Genomic DNA, 23,170 nt, shown 5'->3' with positions numbered 1-23,170 from the left:
AAGGACGCACACTAGAGGTCGAGAGAGGAGGCGGAGCGGGGAGGAAAAGAGAACTAAGAACAAACAGAAAGAAACTACCGACGATCTTACGTCGAATTATCGCGGCAGCTCGGTTGACGTCTATTAGATGCTTCGTCGGCCGTCGGCATCATTCCACTTTGTTTTGCGATTAATCGAGCACGTAGTGTTGAGAGTGTGTGTCCTATTTGACTTTATCCTCTTTATGGCAGCCGTTTTTCGTGAGTGATTGTGCTTGAACAGTGGACAGAAATGTACTTAGTGGACAGACAGGCGTTTCCTTTCATGAAGTGGTGCTACTGGTGCAAAGCCTGCTCATGCTGCCGATTCCAGTGAACATCTCGTCAGGACACCCTTATTCGCGCAGTTTATCATCTTAATGAAGCGATAAAGTTTATCCTGTGTTCCGTATTTTAAGCAATGTGTCTGAATCCTGCGTACGTTCCTGCAGTCCTTCTTGAGTCATTGCTCTTCCGGTCAAAAGCTATTCTGTGTTGATCTTATTATCCTGGTGACTAGTCTATTATATAAAGTTAAGTGCAGATGCCTCTAAAGCTTCCTTGAGAGACCTCTGCACGCTGTTAATTGGGAAGCTCGCAACATCGCCATAGACTAGCTGGGTGCTAATTCCATGACGTACAATGAGCTTTTGCTAACGGAACAAGCAAAACGTCAGAACAGTTCACAATGCATTCGATGAATTACAGGCGCAAAAGCGATATATATATATATATATATATATATATATATATATATATATATATATATATATATATATATATATATATATATGCCATTGTACATTCATTTTCACGTTATAAGCTGAAATAAACATGCTCGCTTTCTGTCGAAACGTTACAGATGGGCGTACTGCAATGAACTCGCTCCGGGCACACCTTCCTTACTCTTTATTTTGCTATCGCACTGACGCAGCTATTGAGGTACAGTCATGGCGCCATGTAAACACAACACTGACTGATACAACCCAGTGCATCTGCAGGAACGGCTGCCCTCCAGCCATCTGTGTTGCCTCCCCACGCTAAGGGCAATTCGTTCTGCGCATTACATTATTTCAAAGGCCTATCTCAAAACACCCGCACCTTCAAACGTCACGTTGGTGTTGAATCACGTGACTTCCAGTTAGCTTTTGGCATCTTTTTTCTCCTCCCTTCTCTTTCTCTTGACTTCAAGTGTGCGCCGAAATCCATCACCAATGTTGCCACGTTTGGCGATTTGTCGCCAAATTAGCTACTTTTAGACGCTTCTCGCGACCGAGAATCGGGCTTGGCGACTGGTCTACTTTCTGGTTGCTTTTGGCGGTGATATTTGGTATAGGTAGTGTCCGAATCACACTCTCCCCGACAGCCCCCTCGAAGCAGCAGCCCCTAAAGGCCAGATCTTAAAGGCCAAGCTTCTGTGTCTTGCAAGCTCTGGAAGCAACTTCAGAAGCTGAAAATATATCAGAGCCGCCATATCATCAATGGGCTCATTCGACTTATCCTGGGCTGTTCAAAACTGCCCGAGATGTTTCATATGTAACGCTCGTTGGCTGAAATCGATGCTTCGGGCAGTCCGGGATGGTCATAAATGGATAATTCATCAGGTCCGAGCAACTCCTTCTGACTAACAGGAATTAACCAATCTTTAAAGAAATGCTCTTGCGCCGTACGACAGAAGCAATAGGTGGTGTCCCGACATAACCACCAGCGACGGTATACCTCTATAGGTAATCTCCATGGTCCTTGGCGCCATGGTTCTTGGCGCCAAGACCATGATTCTTGGCGCCAAAAACGACTGCAAAGACCGAAAACGTATCATGACAGCCCCGACATTACAGGCGTCAATGTCTATATGAATATGCGACTGCGCACCAGGGAGAAAAATGTGTGACGTCATACAGTTGACACGGGTAAATGAAGTGAAATCATAGTGCTTGAAGGATGGCGTGCAGCGAGTTTATTGTACTGAAACTGGTGACAGCGCTGCGGCAGGATAGTTGTCAGACCCAAAGGGGGACTGGACATCGTGAAGACCGGCACCAGCACCGTCGCTGCGGCCATACTCACCGCGGCCAAGATCACGAGCGAGCAAAGTGCCGCGGACACCATCTGCCCCAACACGCAACAGAACATCGTGGTCGTCAGTACACCGAAGGAAGACAACGCGGCAAGGTACGCTAAAATCCAGGAAATCTCTATTCAAGGCAAACCCTACGAGGTCAGCGCATATCGCACGGCACCATACGACACAGTAAAGGGCGTCATCAGAGGCATCCCCTTCGACGCGAGTGCCGACGAGGTAGATAGGTACATCGTCAACGAGAGGAACCCGCTAGCAGTGGGCTCAAAAAGGATTGGAAGCACGACCACTGCGATTGTGGTGTTCCAGCGAGCCAAGGTACCGAACTTCGTCTGATACGGAGTCACCCTGATACCGTGCCGCCTCTACAGTATACAGATCGACGTTTGCCAGCAGTGCGGCCGAGTGGGACACCGCAAGGACGTCTGCCCAACCCCCACAATCAAGTCGTGCCTGGCCTGCGGACTCGCGAACCCTACAGAAGACCATCGCTGTACCCCAAAATATAAGTTGTGCGGGGACGAACACCCGACCGAAACCGAACGTGCAAGGCGAAATACAAGATCCCCTACGTAGTGCGCCAGCGACGATGGGAGCGCCGACAGGCTGAACGCCAGCTGCTGTCGGAGAGCGATTTGCCGCCACTCAACAAGCCGCCAGCTAGCGAAAGTCAACGACCCCATCGGAGAACCGAGTGCCTAAATCGAGAGACAACAGCTGCTGCAAGAGAAGCCTCAGGAGGAAAAGGTCACCATCACGTGAGCGAGTGAACTGGGTCGACGCAGTCAAAGGGAACAATTTAAGGAAAGCGCAGAAAATCACCGAAACCACGAAGAAAGAAGATATGAACAAGGTGCAAGGAGCAAATGAGACCCTAATACAAGAAAACGCGGCGTTGCGAGCAACCATCAACAACCTCACGAGAGAGATCGCCGAGATCCGTCAGGCGCTGCTATGCAACAACAAGCCTCTACAGATACCCACGCCAAGCACAAGCAAGACCGAGGAAACAACCACGAACGTCCAGTAGACAGCCATAGAAGAACCGGCACAGAAGAAGCGAGCCGTGGAAGCCACGCGCAAGCAAACAGAAAACGATCGCATCAACATCATCGAAGCGAAATTCGAAGTGACATTCACCAAACTCGAACAGCTGATCACGGCGAACATCGCAGCAGTGACAACATTGAAACAAACAATGGAGACCTACCAAGCCGAGAACACGAACAGATTCGCCTACATCTAAAGGACCCTACAGCCGATGGTAAGCCACCCGACGTTCGCACCCCTCTTCGCGCAACATCCACGCAACTAGAGAGCCCCGTACATGCCAACGCAATCATGGCCGCCAACGCAACACCAGCACAAGCAGGCGTCACAGCGGGGCAGTGTGACTGTCGTGGTCTCGGAAGGAAGAAGGCAGTCATCCAATAGCACATCGCACATGCCGCTCGTAAGCCGGACGTTACACCATTACAAGAAACATTAACCGTCGCACCGTCCCTCCCCGGCTACAAGTGCACAAGGGACCACCCGACGGGAGAGGCCTGTGCACCCTAGTCAGGATGGAGTCACCCTGGTCACCCTGGTCAGGCCTGCGCACCCTGGTCAGCTCAAGTTCGTCAAACACGAGCTGCAAAGCAATATCAAGTTCGAGCACACACTCACCGAAATTATCCCGGGCAATCGAGAAGAGAAAAGGAAGCATATCTCTGCTGAAAGTCTACAGATATCCATCGCAGAGAAAACATAGATTCAAGACATTACTGTAAAGAGCCAGCACCGTAGCGGGCCGCAACACGCTGATTGCGTACGGAAACTTCAACGTGATGAACCCTGCCTGGGGTTACGTGTACACAGCAAAAGGCCGCGACCTGCACCAAGACGCCATGGAACTCGACTTCACCCTCATGACGGACCCGACGCATCCGACTAGAATCGGTAACTCCGTGTCCCGGGACACCACTCCGGACCTCACGTTCGTCAAGAACGACGTCCGGGGCGCGATCACCTGAAGAAACACGGGAACCGACCTTGCCAGCTACCACACCATCGTGGAACTCGGCATACTGGAACACGACACCAGCATCAAAACAAACAGATGGATAGACTGGTATGCCTTTCGTGACGCCAGAAGAGAGACGGTGACGACGAGATCGAAGACATCAACTCGTGGACGGCCGAAATCACCAAGAGCGTACGCGACGCGACCAAAGAAATTGAAATGGGCGTGGAGATCGACAAAGTAGACAGCCGGCTTGCGCATGTCATTGAAGCCAAACAGTCGATACTCAATCGCTGGAAGAAACAATGGCTTAACCGCAGACTCAGAAAGAAGGTGGCGGAGCTCAACCGAGCGATCGAGGAGCACTGTCACGCGCTCTGCACGCAACTGTGGAACGAGATCTGCAACGTGGCAGACAGGTAATTGCACAGCGGGAAGACGTGGAACCTGCTGCGGTGCTTGCTCGACGAAACCAAGACCAAGTCGCATCAAAGGGACAGACTCGCCAGACTCATACATGGGGCGGTCTCGGTACACGGCGCCGACGAAGTCACCAGGCGCATTAGCGACAAATACCTGCCGACTACACCCACCCAACAACACGCGCCGTACGGAGGCCTACCTAACGCGAAGCACAATCGTGAGATCGACGTCGAGGAGGTACGTGCGGCCCTGCACAACCTCAACAGCCGGTCAGCAGCCGACCCGGACCTCGTCAGGAACAAGGCGCTCAAGAACCTCGACGATGGCTCGATTGAGAACCTCACAAAATACTTCAAGTGCTGGAGAGCCGGCGCGCTGCCAAAGCTGCGGAAGTCAGCCAAAACCATCCTGATCCCCAAGCCGGGGAAGCCGCCGGACATTGAGCGCCGAGCCGAGCCGCCGAGCGGCCAAGCTACAAGTCAGAAAAGCAAGACTCAAGTGGTTCCCGGCGCACGCGGGTGACGCGTCGGAACGCAATGAGAATCACAATGAGACGGCACATGCAGCAGTGCGAGCGCTAACCAACCGCGCCCCGGCGACAGACCGTCCGACGTGGTTCGGAACCAAGGACCGCATGACGCAGTACAACGAAATCACGAAGGTCTACCGCCTGGCTCGCAGGACTCTCCCACCCCCGCACCCGAGGCTGAGTTGAGCGGAGGCGGTACTATTGAGAGAGCTCCAGACCGGATTGCTACCGAGCACGGGATTGATGCACATGCACCCCGAGACATATCCGACCGGTAAGTGCAGAGTCTGCCGGAGGGAGACGGCAGATTACGCGCACATCTTGTGGGACTGCGTTAAAAATCCAGAAGAAGCAAGATCAAGAACGATCTCACCGCGGCTCGAGGCAGCCGAGAAAAGCTACGACCAAGACGAACAGCTCTGGGCCGTCCTGCAGGTCCTCGGGGAGCTCGAAAGGCAGGGACCCAGCAAGCCGGCAACGGCGAGCGGAGACCCGCGCCGAGTAACGGCGACTTCGTAGAAGACGTAGGCCCTCGTCGGTGCGCAGGCACAAACTGCAGGCACAAAAAACGTTAGCCCCAATCCAATCGGCTACGAGGAAGCACGAAAGTAGGCCGCGAAAATTATCAAGGAACATCAGCTGATCATTATGGTAAATTTTGACACAATAATATGTGATAACATTTGTTTGGTTCTGTTTTCTGTTTACCATTAGTGAAACAGGAAACTACAGGTCCTTTCGCTTTTTCTTCATTATTTTCGCGACAGAAAGTGGCAATTGTTGGTTTGTCGCAACGTGGCTACCTTTTAGGCTACTAATTAACGCTTTTGCCGCAGTTGGCGACATTTTTGGCTACATTTCGGAAATTCTTGGCTACTTTTTATCCCAAAAAGTTGGCAACCCTGCCCGTCTCCCGTCACAAGGGGCGCTATTCTCGACACGCATGGCAGCTGCACGGTCGTCATTATCCGCCATGTTGACTCTCTGATTGGCTGTGGAGAGCTCACGTGCATTGAAGTTTGTGCCGGGAAACAGAAGTTTTGCGAAAAGCAATTTTGCGTTTTCATCAAGATTACCAAATGTGACGTGGAGCTGCAAATTTTATCCACTAATACATTCGTTTTGGTCCTTGGAAGCTACATTGCGACGTTAGCGCTTCAAAAAGACAGTGAACCGTAGTGTACAGAAGCCAGTGCAATGCAACTGCAATTTCGCGAATATGTGGCGGCGATCCAAGATAGCCGCCATGCCAGCTTGCTGATTGGCTGAAGGAATATGCCGTGGGGAGCGTCACAGAAAGGGCCGTTTCGTAAACGTCAATTTGACGTTGCGTGACGTTGCGCTGGGCCGCCATTGCAGAGATTTTCGGCCATGATTTGTGGTGCGACAAACCGCGCGAAATATGCTAATGAGCAGCCATATTCAATGGCACCGCGAGGAATGCGTATTGCCACATTTTCCTCGTCGTTTGGTGCAATGAAAATCTTTTGTTCTTAACGCGTGCTCATAGTATTTGCATCGCTCTCGGGTGGTGTTGGCATTTGTATTTTGGGCCACCATTTTTTAAAAAGAACGCATTTATACGAAATAATATTGGTTGAACATAGCAAACTTTCTGCAACGTTGTCCACTTTACGCTGTTGCGTTTGCATTGTAATCAAGAATAATGCCTTTGCACAATCAGAAGTTATGAGAACGGCGTCTTTTTAATTTATAAAAAAGGAATGTACGCAAGGCGGCGCCTTGAAGTTTCCTCCCGCGGTGCGAATAACCAGCGAACTGGGGCTCTATTCTGGACACGCATGGCGGCTGCACTGCCGCCATTATCCGCCATGTTTACTCTCTGATTGGCAGTCGAGAGGTCACGTGTTTTGAAATTTGTGCCGGGAAGCGGAAGTATTGCAAAATGCAATTTTGCGTTTTCATCAAGATGACGAAACGTGACGTGGAGCTGCAAACGTTATGGACTAATACATTTTTTTGGTCCTTGGCAGATATATTGTGATGTTAGCGCTTCAAAAAGAATGTGAGCGGTAGCGTGCAGAAGCCAGTGCAATGCATCTGCAATTGCGCGAATATGTGGTGGCGATTCAAGATATGCGCCATGCCAGCTTGCTGATTGGCTGAAGGAATATCTCATGAGGAGCGTCACAGGAAGGGCTGTTTCGTAAACGTCATTTTATAGCGCTCAGAATCAGAATAGCGCCCCAGGGGCGCTATTCTGGACATTCCGCCATTTTCTTCGGTGCGTGACGTAGGCGCGACGCAAACAAAATGGCGCTGGTGGCCCAGTTTTGCTTACGTAACGTGACGCCAACTTGACGTTTTGCCTAAGAAACTGAAATGAAGGCACTGAATGTAGCGTTATCGGTAAAGCAAAACAGTTTTCCTCCGCAGTAAAAATAAAGCAGCTATCTCAAAGCGTATGATTATTCCGTCGAAAACGCTTCTCGCTTCCGTCGTCTGCTGCGTACAAGCCGTCGTCTGCTTCAATAGCTAGTATGCGGTCCCTGGAAAATGGAATGAGTCATCGCATGTTGGCGCCAACGCGCTTGTTTTCTTTATTGAGACAACATACGCGACCTACCAGTGGCGATGCGAGGACGTTCTAGGCCACGTTATCGCTATTTCGTGAAACGCAAGTGACTCAGCCCGACTCGGCTGGCTGAGAAACGGCCGAATATCACCGATAGCGTTGCGCGCGCCAGAGATATCCACTAGAGCGACGCAAGCGCCGGCGCTGCCATGTCTTGTTCATTACGCTGGTTTCTCGCACCGAGGGAGGAAACTTCAAGGCGCCGCCTTGCGTACATTTCTTTTTATAAATTAGAAAGAGGCCGTTGTCATAACGTCTGATTGTGCGAAAAGGCATTAATCTCGATTACAATACAAATGCAGCAGTGAAAAGTGGTCAACATTGCTGAAAGTTTGCTATATCCAACCAATATTATTTCGTATAAACGCGTTCTTTTAAAAAACGATGGCCCCAAACACAAATGCCAACACCACCCGAGAGCGATGCAAATACTATGAGCACGCGTTATGAACAAAAGATTTTCGTGGCGCCAAACGACGGGGAAAATGTGGCGAAACGCATTCCTCTCGGCTGCCATTGCATATGGCTGCCCATTAGCATAATTCGCGCGGCTCGTCGCAGCAAAAATTATGGCGGAAAATCTCAGCAATGGCGGCCCAGCGCAACGTCACGCATCGTCAAAATGACGATTACGAAACAGCCCTTCCTGTGACGCTCCTCACGAGATATTCTTTCAGCCAATCAGCAAGCTGGCATGGCGCATATCTTGGATCGCCACCACATATTCGCGCAATTGCAGATGCATTGCACTGGCTTCTGCACGCTACCGCTCACATTCTTTTTGAAGCGCTAACATCACAATATATCTGCCAAGGACCCAAAAAATGTATTAGTCCATAAAATTTGCAGCTCCACGTCACGTTTCGTCATCTTGATGAAAACGCAAAATTGCATTTTGCAATACTTCCGCTTCCCGGCACAAATTTCAAAACACGTGACCTTTCGACAGCAAATCAGAGAGTAAACATGGCGGATAATGGCGGCCGTGCAGCCGCCATGCGTGTCCAGAATAGAACCCCTGAACTAGAGATGGCAGCGCCGGTGCTTGCGTCGCGCTGGCGGATATCTCTGGCGCGCAACACTATCGGTGATATTCGGCCGTTTCTCAGCCACGCGAGTCGGGCTGAGTCACTTCCGTCTCGCGAGATAGCGATAACGCGGCCTAGAGCGTGTGCTCATCACCACTGGTCGGTCACGTACTTACGTTGCCACGAGGTAGAAAACAAGCGCGTTGGCGCCAATATACGATGACTCATTCCGTTTCCCTGGTACACGCATCCTAGCTGATGAAGCAGACGACGGCTTGTACACAGCAGACGACGGAAGCGAGAAACGTTTTCGGCCGAATAATCACGCACCGACGAAAATGGCGGAATGTCCAGAATAGCGCCCAAAGTGGTGGTTGCGCACTACCCCTCGTTCTCTTCCTTCTGGATTGGATTGGCTCGTCTCGCTACGGGCTTAAGTTCGCATTAGCGAGCACCGATCATTGTGCGCCGGGTTTGCGCTCTCGGCTTTCAATAGGTCGCGCGTTGCTTGCACTAAAGTAAGGCTGCGAGGTGAAGTGAGCGTAGGCTAAAGCAGAAGTGGTTTGCCGCGCGCTTACCGTGTAAGCACGCAGGAATGCCAGAAAACACCCAAAACAAGCAAATGGTCAGAAAATTACGCGTAATTTTCTTTTACTTGGTGATGCACGGCCACACTGGGTAGCGCCGAGCGGTGGCTTCGAACAACCGCAGGAAAGATTCTTTGTAGAGCACGTGGCCGCTAATTGACTGTCACCACATCCACGTCAGTTTCGATTCCAGCAGCAGTACTCGCCCCGTTATTAATACCCACTGCTAAGGGGATGGTGTTTTGTGACCTTCAAGAGGGTCTGCTTGAAGCTTGAAGCTTGAAGCAGAGGGTCTGCTTGGTCTCTCCGTTCCCAGTATTTGTTGCGTGTCACCTGCTCGGCCCGTCAGTTCTTGAGCCAGGTTTCGCGCTATTTTGTCCGCGGGAAGGGAGGATCCAGTGTGCGGGTACCCATATAGCGTGAATGTCGCGATCTTCACGAAAGTTGTTTAAAATTCTCAGCGCTTCCGGCGAGATTCTTCCTTTTACATAGTTCTTGACGGCTGTCTTGGAGTCGCTTACTATACGATCTTAGCGTCCGTGGAGGCTATTGCCAGTATTAAGACCTCCGCCACCTCCGCCTTCCCTGTTTTTACCGTGCCACTAACTCTGCAGTCACCCTCTAGACTGGTACCAACTATCGACATACTCTATTTGCGTACTCCGCCACGTTCACAGGACACAGAATTATTTGGAAGACGTCTGCAACTATCTGAGAGGACACTGATCCGTTTCGGGAACGAACTTCGAGCCCCCAAGAAAGCAAGACAATTTTTGAACGGCCCATAGGAGACATGCGCGCTCTTTCTTACAAGTCGTGTACGCCTGTTCTCGACTAGTGAGTTTCCTACTTGCGTAAAGCACGAGTTTTCCCTCGTCGCTCTCTCCCGTTTGGCATAGCACGACGCCCATGCCTCGCTCGCATCGCATTGAACCACAAATCTCCTCGCGAAGTCCGGCGATCTTAGCACGGGCTGACTCGTCAGCGCGTGAGCGTCGAAAGAAGATTCCTTTTTTTTTTCGTCCCAGAGGGCACTCCGTGGCTCCCTTTTTCGAAGAGCATCCGCCAGAGCGCTAGCTACTTCAGAATACCCAAGGATGCACCGCTGAAAGTAACCGGCGGCCCCCAAGAAAGATCGCATATCGGTCTTTGTGCGTGACCGATTAAGTGAACGAGATAGAACACAGCCGCTTGCGCTGTTTGGCATTTGGTGCTTTGACGGTTCAGCCTGCTTCCCGCAAGCGGGCCAACACTGCCCTCGTATGTTGCACATGCTACGATCAGGATGCAGAATATATTGCGATCCCCGCAGGGGCATCTGCGTCAGCAGGCGTTTGGTGTGTTGCGACACCACGTACCCGAGCACACGAGGGTTGGACCCTACCGCGTGTAGCCGTGCGCGGCTTAGCCGTGTCTCGGGAAAAGGGGATCCTGGAGGTTGAGCCGATGCTGTGTGTTTGGACCATTAAGGCATCCCGGCGCAGGCGACACACCTCTTCGGCCTCGGCTTGACATAGACGGCACCTCCAGACTGACCCACCTGGAGGAAATCGGCAGTCGCCTTGTGAAGTCGCGTGTGAAGGACGAACTCCGAATGAGCTCCGGCTCTTGGAACACCTCACAGCTGATCTTTTGTTTCTACAACGTGCTTACTACCACCAGTCGACGGCTCTTAACGGGTGAAATCTTTTGAGACCAAGATCTGCCAGATCCGGTGAGACCTCGGCCCTTGGACATTTCGAGGCGAGCAGGCCGCAGCGCTAGGCCTAACGTAGGTGCCGCGATTACGGCGCGACAGCATCGCGTGCCGCACATGCCCACTGCACTGCTACCGTGACGATGGCTGCCCGAGACCCCCTGCCTGCTGCAGCATTGGATGAAACCACACCAGCCGCCGCTATGGATCAAGAACCGACTCAAGACAACGAAGGCGGGACTTGGTTTCTCGTGGCCCGAAAGCGCAAGAAACAGGTCCAAGCTACGTCGAGCTTACCACCCAATACCGAACCCGCACAGCAGGACCACCTGCATCTGACATTGCGCAATAAGAGCTCGCAGCTGCCCCCGCTACCGATCGACGACTTGAAAGCGGTCTTCCGACCGAGAGATGGACTGAATCTCGGTGAGTGGCCGCAGCACTCTATAGCCAGAGCTATAGGCACAGCGGCTCAATTAAACGAGAGCACGCTCCACCAGCTAACCATCCGCATACGCCGAGAGCAGAACGTCGCAGTGGTCAGCACACCGGACGAAGAACTAGCGGCAAGACTGCAGCTGATCAAGTCTATATGCCTGGAAAACAAGCAGTACGAGGTTCAGGCCTATGTGGCTGCTCCGGATGCTTCCTGCAAAGGAGTCATCTCCGGCATAGAAAAGAACACAACCCCGACAACGCTGATGACAAATATCCGATCACCGATGGCTCAGGTCCTGCATGCAAGAATGATGGGAAATTCAGCCACGGCCATCATCACGTTCTCTGGCATTCGGGTTCCCCGGTACATCTACTATTACGGAGCAGAATACCGGTGCTACATTCATAAACCCCGACAGCAGCTGTGCACCGTGTGCCTCTCCACGGGTCATCGAGCAGATGTTTGCCCAACCCCGGATAAACCCCGGTGTGCTGCGTGCGGAACTTCCAACCCTTCCGAAGGACATGATTGCACGCTGAAATGTTTTCATTGTGGTGGTGAACACCCCGCCACTGACTCTCGATGTCCTGTAAGGCAACGCAAACCCTTTAACAAAAGCCACGTGTTCCGAGAGCAGCAGAAAATGGCGGAGCAACAACTCCAGCAAGACAAGAAGTCTAGCAAGGTAACGACATTCAACGGTGCGGCACCTGCGACTACTGATGCAACACGTGGTCGTCCTCGCTACCGATCCCGGGGACACAGCCAGTCCCAAAGTCGCAGTAGGTCCAGGGTCCGCATGCCGTCCAAGGACAAGAAACAACCACGTGGTCGAAGCCGATCTGGGAGCCGCAGCCTGACGCAGCAGAAACAGCCACCGAAGGAACCTCAGGCCGCGTGGACGAAAACGCCCGACCATCTCACCAGGAAGGCGACAGCGGTGAGTTGGTCAGCGCAGTTTCCCCCTCTTTCCTCCTCCCTTCCTTCACCTCCGTCCGCACAGCAAACAAACAAACAAAACAAACTGTCTCCCACAGCGACGCTTTCACTCACCCAGACACACACACTCGCACCTTAGAAACTTCCTCACAATTCCTGCACCAAACAAGAAGTGTGCGAAATGATAGAGGAAATGGCGACTGTTTTAAGAGCGGAGATGCAAAAAATGAAGGAAGAGATCATGGCTGATGTCAAGCACATGCTACAACAGGTCATACAACAAGCCATGACTGACATGAAACAATTCACCAGTGCAACTTTTAGCTCAACTTTCAACCAGCAAAACGACTCACTTCCACATGACACTAACGCCACTAGAGAACCAAGAAGGTCGCACCCTTATACCCGTCCGGCTCGTACAACAACACCTGCCCACACCAGCGAGGCGGTATCAACCAATCATGGCCAGCAAACGTAAAAGGCGCACTACCACCACCTTCCGGGTGTGGCAATGGAATTGCAGAGGGTACCGAAGGAAGAAGGGTTCCCTCACACAGTTCCTAGCCACACGTCCTCACCCACCAGACGTTATAGCACTTCAAGAAGTACATTGCACTACCACACTCACTGGATACAATACATACACCGACAAGCATGACACCACCAAACAACCACTAGCTGCCACCCTTGTGTCCAAACAAATCACAGTGATCGAGCACACGCTCGACAGCTCCCACATCCCGCATGTGCTCTTAGAAATTGTACCTAGGAATCGATATGAAACCAGCTTGTTTTTGCTTAATATCTACAGTGCACCCAAATCGCGACGAGACGACTTCGGACAGCTCTTTTCGGCCGCCAGTAAACAAGCGAAAAAATTGATTATTTTGGGAGATTTTAATGCGTCCCACCCAGCCTGGGGGTACCAAACAGAAACTCCAAAAGGCCGCCGTCTAGCACACGCCATGAACCTTCATCAATTCACTCTGCTGACAGAACCTGACAAACCAACCAGAATGGGTAACAGTGTAAGCAGGGATACCTGCCCTGACCTAACTATGGTCAAGGGGTTGACTAAATGCTCCTGGAACAACCTAATGGAGAATCTGGGCAGTAACCACAGCATTCTAGCCACAGACGTCCAACTGGCGGCCACACGCACCCCAGAACGTTCAATTAAAATAACGAACTGGGACACTTTCCGGCGCAACAGAACCAAATCTGAACAACACGACCCGCCATCTCTACGCGAGTGGACACAACAGGTACAAGCAGATTTTAAAGCCGCCACTAAGCAAATTACTGCAACAACGGAGACACCGGATGTGGACAGACATCTGCTCCATCTCTGGGATGCTCGAAGAGGCCTGACGAAACGATGGAAGAGGCAGAGGCACAACCGTAGGCTGAAACAAAGAATCGCCCGGATCACAGCAGAAGCTGAAGAATACGCCACCAGCCTCACTAATAGCAATTGGCACAACCTCTGCGACCGCCTTAATGGCACACTAAGTAGTTCAAAAACGTGGTCTCTCCTCAGAGCACTACTCGACCCAACGCACACAAAAACGCACACAACGAACACAGTCCGCACTATCATCCACAAAGAACAAATGAATGATGACGCGCTCCTCCAAACACTGCAACAAAGATACATTGCTACAGGCCACCGACCGGAGTACAAAGAGTATCCACACGAGGAAGAAACACAATTGGACGGCAACATTACAGAGACAGAAGTGAGGGCAGCCCTACACGGCATAAGACGAAACACGGCGCCCGGAGCAGACGGCATTCACTATGCACTGCTACGCAACCTCGACGACCAGTCCATACGGCAACTCACTGCATACTACAACGACAATTGGCAAAACGGAACGCTTCCACAGGAATGGCGACACGCCGATATCACCTTAATTCCGAAACCCGGGAAACCACTGTCCCTCCAAAATCTCAGACCCATTTCCTTGACTTCGTGTATTGGCAAACTCTTCGAGCACGTAGTGCTAAATCGCCTCCAGCCTCACCTCGAAGCGAACCAATTCTTTCCCAATACCTTATTCGGCTATCGACCAGGTCTGTCTGCGCAGGACATACTCCTACAACTTAAAGAGGATGTTGTGGATGGTCCAAGTAAAGCTCAAACAAGAGCCATTCTGGCGTTGGACCTCAAAGGAGCCTTCGATAACGTCTCACATGACCTCATTCTAAACAACCTTGCATTCTCCCGATGCGGAAAGCGCATCTATGATTATGTCCGAGCCTTTTTATCTGACCGAACAGCCACCATCGGCCTAGGTGATATTCGGTCGGATATCATAAAACTTTCCGGCAGAGGGACTCCCCAGGGTTCGGTTCTCTCACCCACCCTGTTCAACGTGGCGATGGCAAAGCTACCACCGCTCCTCGACAAACTCCCGAACGTGCAGCACGCCCTGTACGCCGATGATATTACAATCTGGGTGACCACAGGGTCAGACGGCGCCATTCAAGATGCACTACAGGAAGCCGTAAATATAGTTCAGGATTATGCAACAGCCGGAGGACTCACATGCGCAGCTGAGAAGTCGGAGCTCCTGCTTGTACTAAAAAAACGGAACAAGGCCGATATTCCACCAGCCATCACATTGCATCTCAATGGCAACGTTATTCCAAGGGTAGACAGACTACGTGTGCTAGGACTTCACATACAACACAACGGGAAGGCCACACATACCCTACACGTGCTCCGCCAACAAGTTACCCAAATAACGCACATGATAAAACGCATTACAAACCGCCGACAAGGACTGAAAGAAAAAGACGTACTCCAAATCATGCAAGCCCTCATAATTAGCCGATTAACCTACCACCTCCCCTATCACAATCTGACTCAGACTGAGATGCACCAGATGGACACCCTCCTCCGTACGGCACTAAAGGCAGCGCTGGGACTACCCCAACATGCGTCTACGCAGCTCCTACTACGGCTGGGGCTGCACAACACCATCCACGAACTAGTTGAAGGTCATCTTAACAGCCAATTGCAACGTCTGCAACGAACAATGCAAGGTTGCCACATTCTATCCCGGCTAGGATACCAAATACCAAGAACACCACAACAGGAAAACCGCACACTTCTTCCGCTTAGCATTCGCAACAAAATTCACGTGGCCCCAATTCCCCGGAATATGCACCCTGACCGTCATAAAGGTCGACGAAAGGCAAGAGCACAAGCCCTGGCTCGCCGATTTGGCGATGACAAATCAAACACTCCAGTACTATACACCGACGTGGCCCGCTACCCACAGAAACGCGCCCTATGTCTGGTCGTACTAGATAGTGCAGACATTCTGAGAGCTTCGGCCACGCTCAACACTGTGGACAGTGGCACGGCGGAAGAGGCTGCTATTGCCCTAGCCATCGTACACGCTTCAACCATGCCGGCGCCGGATGGACCTGTCACAGTGGTCACAGATTCTCAGACCGCCTGCAGGACTTTGGCACAAGGGAAGGTGACACCCTACACACACCGCATCCTTACATCATTACACCCCACAGCGTTACACAGGGTGCGTATCGTCTGGACACCTGGACACGCCTCTCTCCATGGTAATGAACGCGCTAATGCGGTAGCCCGAGAGCTCGCTAACCGGGCGCCATTGGAAGAGCTGTCCAACCCAGACGACGCACCGACAGAACCAATGAACTACACTGAAACTCTACAATATTACAGAGACACCAGGAGACACTTCCCTCCACCACATAATTCCCTTAATCGAGAAGATGCCGTCGCGTGGCGACAACTTCAAACTAATTCATTTCCCTGCCTCTTTTATCTTCACCTCTTCCACTCCACACACTATCCCTCATACTGTCCCTATTGTGGAGCAAAACCCACAGTATACCATTGCACCTGGGAATGCCCACACCCTCCGGGCTACTCCCCTATTCCTTCACCTTCCCCTTCCTCCTGGGAGACTGCGCTGACCAGCTCAGACCCGCAAGAGCAGCGACGGCTGATCCGGCGGGCACGCGGAGTGGCGCGAGCCAATGGGGCCCTGAAATAAGGGCTCCACCCTGCGAGGAAGTCGCCCAAACTGATGATAAATAAATGTTTTCTCTCTCTCTCTCTCTCTCCTGTCCTCCTCTCCAATCTTCGTCTTTCTCTCCCACTTTTCCATCTTTCCTGTCTTCTATTCACTTCTTATTACTTCCGTATTTCCTGGCAGCAAGGGTTAACCATGTGTAATATATCCAATCTTGAGTATATATTGCTACGGCATGAACCGGGTGAGGAGAAGAGGAAGAAGACGTGAGCTGGTGCAGCCTCATGACGCCATCTTGACTTTACCATCAATGTCGTCCCTTGAATAAAGCCGGTTTAACATTAACCGTAACAGTTTTCTGGTGGAGGTGCAGGGTACTTCGACCAAGACGACGGAGCTGCTGCAGCAAGTGCCACGCCGGAGCCGACGCCTCGCTCAACTGCCTCCAACACCACTTGAGATCCCAATGTCCCACAGCAGCGACCAACAGCCTTCTCTGGCTGCTCCAGTGTGAACAACCGGCGCCTGGATGCATCAAATGGAGCCCGCCCTTTCTCTGGAAAATTCGGCGAGGACGTGGAGGAATGGCTCACCAACTACAAGCGTGTGAGCATATACAACGGCTGGAACTCCACGACTCAGCTCGACAATGTGGTTCTGTTCCTCACAGACACTGCGCTAGTGTGGTTCGAGAACCGTGATGATACGTTCACAACGTGGGACAGCTTCGTTACTCACCTCACAGAGTGCTTTGGCGATTCCACCACGAAAAGGAAGCGGGGGGAGCAGACATTGCTTCAGCGCGCTCAAGTCCCAGGTGAGACCTGTACTACGTACATAGAGGCGATCCTGAAGCTTTGTAAGACTGTCAATCCTCTAATATCCGAAGAGGACAAGGTTGGACACCTTCTCAAAGGCGTAGCCGAGGATGTTTACAATTATTTAGTCGGAAAAGAGAGTCTCGCCTCAGTCGCCGACCTCATCAAGCATTGCCGCACATTTGAGGCCTTGAAGCTGCGCCGTATCACGCCAAAGTTTTGCAAACTAGCAAATGTCACAACGGTGGCAAGCGTTGTCGAAAACGACAACTACAGTTTTCAATTTGACTTTGCGGCAACTATAAGGCAAATTGTCCGCGAAGAACTTGAACGACACACCAAAGGGGTGGATGTCGAACAGCTTGGTTGCGCTTCCAACCAACCTCAAGAACATGCATCTGCTGTGTCAGCATTGTCTGCCATGCCAGGCGTTGCAGACTGTCGAGTCGATCAGCTGCGACAGCACCGACGTACCTTTCCCGACGACATGACGCACGATCAACGAACTCGTCGAGCTACCGCCATGAATCGGAATTCGGAAGATCGCGTTTATTATTCGCAGCGTCCCAGGCTTGACTCTGAGGCATACAACGTCGGTCGCTCATCGCCCGTATGTTACAGCTGTGGCGCCTCAGGACACATTGCTCGTTTTTGTCGCCGGCGCCGACAGACAAAATATGGCCAACCACCAACTTGGCCTAATTTTGGACGTGATAGTTATGACGACCGTTGGCCGATAGACCCTGCAAACACCACAGGCGCGCCACCTCGGAATACCTTCCGTCAGCATAGTAGAAGGAGTGGCTCGCCAGCTTCAGACCGCAGCCTGACGCCCCCAATCAGTCGCCAACGCCGTTCATCGTCACCACGGCGACGTGCTACGGCTCCACCGCCGTCGGGAAACTAGCCGGCGCGGCCGATGGAGGTAAGGTCGCCGGACAGTCTGCGTCTCTGCGAAATACTCCTCTGCCTATGATGATGGTGAAGAACAAAGTGCGTGTGTTAATTGATAGTATACCTGCAACAGCATTAGTGGATACTGGTGCTACCTTTTCCGTCATGAGTGTGACTTTCAAAGAGAGGCTGGGTCGGAAAGTTATGTTCCCGCGGAATGATGGTGTGACGTTTCGTGTTGTCAGTGGAGAGTGCCTAGTTCCCCTTGGTATTTGTGTTGCAAGTGCTTTATTCGGAGGAGAAGATCTTAAAACAGAATTTCTCGTACTACAGCCATGCACTCATGATGTGATTCTCGGGATTGACTCTCTTCAGCATTGTGGTGCATCCGTTAACTGTGACACAGGAAAAATTACTTTGAATAGCGCGCTTCTAGCCACCCTTGCCGACACATCCTTACCAGTGAAAAACTATAGTGTTCTTTGGAACGATTTTCTGCTACCGCCTTGGTCGCTGTCACGTATCCCTGTCAATTTCGCTCCTGCCGACCTTTCATCGTTTGACGCGCAAGTCCAGCTACTTACGTCGAGCTGCGCAAAGAAAGATGTACTTGTACCATGCTCTGTCGTGAGAGTAGTGAATGGCGCCTCAAATTTGTGGGCTTTCAGTTGTTTTTGCGTCCCCTCCGTTCTGCCGCGTGATATGAAGCTCGCTGAATTTGACGAGCTTACATACAGCTCCATTACAGTTCTAAGCGAGGAGCAGCAGTCTCATACTAGCGATCCCCAACGAATCATTCCTGAAGAGCAGATCCTACGAATGACCAACAAGGCACTGCCCTCACATGAGCGCCGCGCTCTCGCACAAGTTTTGTAGGCACATCTTTCTGTGTTCGATTTCACACAAGGCGACAAGCAGGCTTCCCTCCCTCGTTATCGTGCTCGCCACAGAATTGACACCGGATCTGCGCACCCCATTCGGCAAAAGCCTTACCGCGTTTCTTAAACAGAGAGGACAGTTATTGCTGAACAGGTGAAAGACATGCTACGGAAAAGTGTTGTTCAAGAGTCTTCTAGTCCGTGGGCAGCACCAGTAATCTTCGTAAAGAAGAAGGATGGATCGTGGCGGTTTTGTGTTGATTACAGAAAACTGAATGCGGTCACCAAAAAGGATGTGTATCCGCTTCCTAGAATTGATGATGTCATCGATTGTCTACATTCCGCTGCCTACTTTTCATCACTGGATTTGGGATCAGGGTATTGGCAGATACCCATGCACCCAGATGATAAGGAGAAAACGGCCTTCGTGACACCAGACGGTCTTTATGAATTTAACGTTATGCCTTTCGGCCTTTGTAACGCGCCAGCAACATTCGAACGATTCATGGATACTATCCTCCGAGGACTTAAATGGGAAATTGGTTAGTGCTACCTCAATGATGTGGTGATTTTTGGCAGCACATTGAGTGAGCATAACAGCCGTCTCAATCTTGTTCTGGATTGTGTCAAACAAGCCGGCTTGATCCTAAATTCCAAGAAATGTAGTTTCGGAGAAAGCGAGACGTTAGTACTTGGGTATGTGGTCGACAAAAAAGGTGTGAGGCCAGATCCACGGAAGATTGAGGCAGTCAGCTCCTTCGAAGCACCGAAGTCAGTGCAGGAGTTGAGGATTGCCTTGGACCTGTGCTCGTATTTTCGTCGCTTCGTTCCACGATTCGTTTCGAGCGCTTCGTTCCTTGCGACAACGCGTTCCGTCAGCTAAAATTTCTACTAACATCAGGGCCCATATTGCGTCACTTCAATGCATCTGCACCTACGGAAGTGCACGTTGATGCCAGTGGCATCGGCATCAGTGCCGTACTTGTGCAACGTCATCAAGGAGCTGAACACGTTGTGGCTTATGCTAGTCGCTCTTTGACTAAGGCGGAACGCAATTACACTTTGACCGAGCAAGAAAGCTTGGCAGCTGTTTTCGCTGTCCACAAATTTCGGCCCTTTATCTACGGACGCCCATTCACTATCATTACTGACCACCACGCGTTGTGCTGGTTGGTGAATCTCCGTGACCCTAGTGGACGACTGGCACGTTGGGCTCTTCGACTGCAGGAGTACGACTTCGTTATTTCCTACAAGTCCGGGCGTCGCCACGCAGATGCGGACTGTCTCTCCCGCCTTCCTCTGACGACGATGGAGTGTGACGTGACGAAGACAATTTTGATGACTGTTTTGCTCCCATTTCTTCTACATTCCCAGACTCCATGACTTTTAAAGCAGTGTGATCACATCAAAATTGTGACTGCATCGGGGCAATGCATCCCCGAAGTTCCCAAGATCAGGGTCCTGGGCCTGCTGCTCAACAAGAGCGGCCGCAACGACGAGACCATCAACAAGCTTACCACCAAGGCAATGGACGCCATCCGGCTCATACATCGAGTCTCTGCACGACGGGCGGGCATGCGTGAAGACAGTCTCGTGCGCCTTGTCCAGTCGTTCGTGATCAGTCACATCGCCTACGTTGCGGCCTACCTTAACTGGCACGTCACTGACAGGACCAAGATCAACACGCTGATCAGACGGGCTTACAAGGCGGCGCTGGGTTTAATGGAGACCACGAGTACGGCTCGGCTCTTGCAGCTCGGCGTCCATAGCACCCTAGAAGAAATAGCCGAGGCGCAGCTCAGCGCGCAATTCGAGCGGCTCTCTACCACCAAGACGGGCCGCAGTATACTGACGTCCCTGGGTTACAGCCCCCAAGCTCCCAGCCGGCAACCGTGCGAGATCACAGATGAGGCGCGGGCCCACATTTACGTGGACCCCATCCCGAAGAACATGCACCCAGAATACAATCAAGAACGGCGGCAGGCGCGGGCCAAGACCCTCACTGAACAACACGCCCAAGACCAGCACGCCCGGTATGTGGACGCCGCGGAATACAAGCGGGAAGGCTTCGCGGTGGTGGTCGTTGCGGCGGCTACCGGCACCAAGACAACGGCGGCGAGCGTGCGGTGCACGAACGCCACAGACGCTGAGGAGGTTGCCATCGCTCTGGCGATCACCGAGGCCGAGTGTCGCACCGTGCTCAGCGACTCGAGGAATGCCGTGCGCAACTTTGCCAAGGGGCGAATATGCGCGCCGGCGGCCGCCATCATCGGCAAGCTCCAACTTAAAGACCGCGGCAGCACCGTCCGTATCAAGTGGTTCCCGGCGCACGCCGGCGAATGTTCATCCTCACCGAACCACAACGAGACGGCTCATTCGGCGGCACGAGCGCTTACCTTCCGTGCCCCCGAGAGTGACCGTTCCGTGTGGTGGTTCGAAACCAAGGACAGATTGACTAGTTATGCCGAAGTAACCAAGTGTTACCGCTTAGCTCGACGGACAATGCCGCCTCCCCACCCAGCACTCAGTCGGGAGGAGGCCGTAATACTAAGACAAATACAGACCGCGTCACTCCTCGCCCCCGCAATGCTGCACGTGCTTCACCCAGAGCTCTATCCGAGTGGGCTGTGCGGTGTTTGTGCGGCGGGTCCGGCGGACCAATGGCATATCATGTGGGACTGTGCCAGGTTCCCGACGGCAGCTACCTCCAGGACTTACCCGCCAGAACTTCAAGGTGCACTGCAGTCTGCAGACAAGGAATCGCAACTATGGGCCGTCCAGCAGGCCCGGGGTGCGCTCGAAAAGCACAAGCCTCATGACCCACTACAAACGGGCCCAACTGGGCTAGTGCAGAGTAGGGTATAACCCCGGGTCGACGCTTGGCCAGCGTCACGACACGTTAAATCGTCGTATGCCGGCACCTCATTAAAGTTATCCCTATCCTATCCTATCCTAAAGCAGAGCAGGAAAATGACATTAGTTTGGAACCTCTGTTTGTAGCCACATCGCGTCCTGGAGCCACCGGTCGATTTTGTGTCCGTGACGGCCTGCTTTACAAGACCAATTATTTGGCTAAAGGCGCACGCTTCCTTCTGGTGGTGCCGCAGAGTCTGCGAAAAGACATACTGAGAGCTATGCATGACGATGTGACCTCTGGCCATCAAGGATTCATCAGAACTTTGAACCGGACACAGGAGCGTTTTTATTGGCCCAGAATGCGGGACACAGTCGAGCACTACGTCGCCAGTTGCGAACAATGTCAACGCTACAAGCACCCTACGACCGCTCCGCCAGGTCTTCTCCAACCTCTGCCGCCGCCTCGCCTGCCATTTGAACAAGTGGGTGTCGATCTCTTAGGCCCATTTCCCCGAACATCTAACGACAACCGATGGGTGATCGTATGTGTCGACCATCTGACCCGTTACGCGGAAACGGCGGCCGTACCATCTTCAACAGCTGCTTCCGTTGCAACGTTTTTGCTTCAATTCATTATTCTTCGACATGGTCCTCCCCGTGTGATCATTAGCGATCGCGGTCGTCAGTTCGATGAGGATGCCGTAGAAGAACTGCTTCGTCTCTGCAGTTGGCAGTTCCGTCATTCAACGCCTTATCACCCTCACACAAATGGGCTTGTAGAACGTACGAACAGATCTCTAACTAACATGCTGGCCATGTACGCATCTTGCGATAAAAAGGACTGGGATCGCGTACTCCCCTTCATCACCTATGCTTATAATACTGCAAAGCATGAGACGACCGATTACAGTCCTTTTTATCTCCTTTACGCAAAGCTGCATTGACACTATAATACCGTTTGACTTTCACAGCGAGTACTCTGTTGCCAAGACGCTTTGTCTTGCCGATGAAGCCCGGCCTATCGCTCGTCTTCGTACTGTGGCATCGCAAGACCGATCGAAAGAGCGCTATGACAGCCGACACCAGTGTGTCTCGTACGCCAAAGGAGACTTTGTGTGGTTGTGGACTCCGCAACATAAACGTGGCTTATGCGAAAAGATTTTACCCCAGTATACGGGCCCATTCGTCATTGTAGATCGCTTGAGTGACTTGGCGTACGTGGTGGCACGCTTGACGTCGGCTGGTCGTCGGTCTAGCCGGACCCAGTTAGTACATGTTGCCCGTCTTAAGTGGTATCACCCTACGCTTTCCGAGTGATTTGGACTTGCCCAGCGGGCTTCGTCTGGCAACCGGGGAT

General features: G+C 52.0%; 1 protein-coding gene across 1 annotated transcript in view; it reads left to right on the top strand.

Moving 5' to 3' along the window:
* The window catches only part of LOC135905246 (uncharacterized), a 100,713-nt gene that overhangs the window by 61,889 nt on the left and 15,654 nt on the right, over window positions 1-23,170 (top strand). The window lies entirely within an intron of this gene.

This window comes from Dermacentor albipictus, chromosome 8 (assembly GCF_038994185.2).
Source record: "Dermacentor albipictus isolate Rhodes 1998 colony chromosome 8, USDA_Dalb.pri_finalv2, whole genome shotgun sequence".
NCBI lineage: Eukaryota > Metazoa > Arthropoda > Arachnida > Ixodida > Ixodidae > Dermacentor > Dermacentor albipictus.
The sequence above is the reverse complement of the archived record's forward strand: the minus strand, read 5'-3'. Positions and strand labels throughout refer to the sequence as shown.